The sequence below is a fragment of the Rhincodon typus genome, chromosome 3 (genome assembly GCF_021869965.1).
Source record: "Rhincodon typus isolate 14 chromosome 3, sRhiTyp1.1, whole genome shotgun sequence".
Lineage (NCBI taxonomy): Eukaryota > Metazoa > Chordata > Chondrichthyes > Orectolobiformes > Rhincodontidae > Rhincodon > Rhincodon typus.
Genome location: NC_063334.1, coordinates 95634918 through 95637522, shown reverse-complemented (window position 1 = coordinate 95637522; position 2605 = coordinate 95634918).

The window sequence follows — 2605 nt, the reverse complement described above, 5'->3', positions numbered from 1 at the left end:
GAGGTCAGAAGACTGTAAGACCACAAGACATAGAGCTGAAGTTGGGCATTTGGCACATCAAGTCTGATGGGTTATTCAACGAGGTCATGGCTGAGATCAAATCCACTCTTACTTCTTTCCCCATTTTCTCCAGGACTCTCGATTTGCTTACTGATGAAAAATTTGTCTATTTCAGCCTTGAATATACCTAACAACCCAGCTGCAAAAGTCATTTGTGATGAAAGAATTCCACAGATTCCTTAGCCTCTGAGAAAAGAAATTCCTCTTCAGCTCTGATTTAAATGTTGGACCCCTTATTCTGAGATTATGCCCTCTGGTCCTAGATTTTCCCACAAGGGGAAACAACCTTAATGTATCTACTGTGTCAAGTATCTTAGAATCTTGTTTCAATAAAGGTTGACTTTCATTCTTCTCAACTCCAGTGTATACAGGTCCAATCTACTCAACCTCTCCTTTTTCTCATGAGAAAATATCTTCATGCCTGGGATCAAACTAGTGAATTTTATCTGGACTGTCTCCAATGCTGTATATCTTTTCTTAGATAAGGGGATCAAAACCATTCACTGTATTCTCGGTGTGGTCAGACTAATCCTTTGTATAATTTTATTAAGATTATTGATCTAACTGAAAACAGAAAGTACTGGAAATCACAGCGGGTCAGGCAGCATCCACAGAGAGAGAGAGCAAGCTAAAGTTTCCAGTCTAGATGACTCTTCAGAGTAAAGATTCCAACATCTGCAGTATTTTACTCCCAGATTGTTGAACTAATGCTGCTTGAGCATTTTAAATTCAGTTGCCATTCCCACCCCACCTAAATACATTTGTTAACGTGCGGTGTGCATATTTGTTAGTTATATAATGCAGAACAGAGGAATAGGAGCAGTAATAGGCCTACAACAGCAACCAGTCGAGAACTTTCTAGATCATTCAGTAAGATCATGACTGTCACTTTCCCATTCTATCTCTAAATCCTTAGATTACATTAGTACTCAGAAAAATATTGACTTTGGTGTTGAATACTCTCAGGTACTGAGAATTTACAATCTTCTGAGGCATATTCCAAAGACTTCCAACTGGGATTGGAAATATTTTCTCATTTCTACTCTAAATGGCTGACCCTCATCCTCAGATGGTGCGACCTTCTTTTTTATAGATTCTCTCAGGTGGAGAAACAAGCTCTCCATATCTAAAGACTGAACTAAAATTTGCAAACTCCCATGGTGGGATTTGAATTAATTTCTAGATTATGAGGCCAGAAACATATACAACTACAACCCTACTGTGCTTGTCTCTTAAAATTTCAACAAGCCATTCCATGATTGTTCAATTGTATCTAGAAATCCAGAAGATCTGCAGCTCTTACCTGTAGCAAATCTCTTCTTTATTAAAGAAAGTCTGTAACCAGTGCCTACAAGCTCCACATCTGCTCCTGATAGTGTGGATCCTTCACTGAGAAATTGGACTGCAAGAGTTGATGGCTTAGTTGGACCTTCTGACACGTCAAATTTTGCTCTGAGGGATCCAGAACCTGAAAGAATAGGAGTAGTTCAGTGCGCAGTAATGGATGTAAACAAATTCATTACTGGCTCAAAATCCTGGAACTCCCTCCTTAACAGCTCTCAAATAAATACTTCCATCAGTACATCTTTTCATATGCTACCCTTCAAATATATTCTGGACTTAGTTCATTGCTGCATCTGTCTCCAAACTTGAAAACAGTTGGTCAATGCTCCATGCCCACATGAACAATTTGACAGTAAACTGGGGCTATGCTTGAGCAAAACCAAGGCAGTCACCTTAGTACCAATATATAAACTAAGTCAATACCATGGGACCTTCAAGTTGATTTTGCACTCCAACCTTCTCTTCTCCATTTTCCATGTGCTTTCTGTATGTCATTATGACCAGATATCTTGGGCGGGGTTCCAAAATTATTACGGTTTCACATAGATGCTCCAAATTGTAAAGCTCTTGGTTGTGGAAGGTTGAACTGGCTTCCCATCTTTATTCACTTGTGCCCTCAGTTGGTTGCAACAAGGTTAATTTAAAAAGGATCCCCTCCTTCTTAACAGGAGACATGTTAACTAGACTTTCCTGACTTAACAAAAGAACTTATTAGTTACTAATAGCAAATAAACAATAACACAACACACACAAATAAGGAATAAAAAGTGAGCAAAAGAAAATCAAAGTTAAAAGATGCCTGGATCAGTTTCTCGGAGAGGTTTGTGAAAATCAGATGGTGCAACATTGACAGCTGAACAGTTAATTTCAGAGCTCTTATTGTTGCAGTTCGTTAAAATCCTTTTGTCCCGTCTCCTTTTTATGGTACTTGGCTGGCAGTTCTCAGAGTGAGAGTCTTTCAGACTGATTTGCTGGCTAGTCGACTTCCAGAACTCAGTACAGAATCCTTTTACCTACAACCCAAAAGTGACTAGTGGGTGATTCTTCAACTGTGACCTTCACAGTACACTGGTGTTCAAATTCAGGCTACACAGCAATGAGATAACGAGGTGTAGAGCTGGATGAACACAGCAGGCCAAGCAGCATCAGAGGAGCAGGAAGGCTGACGTTTCAGGCCTAGACCCTTCTTCAGAAAAATTTC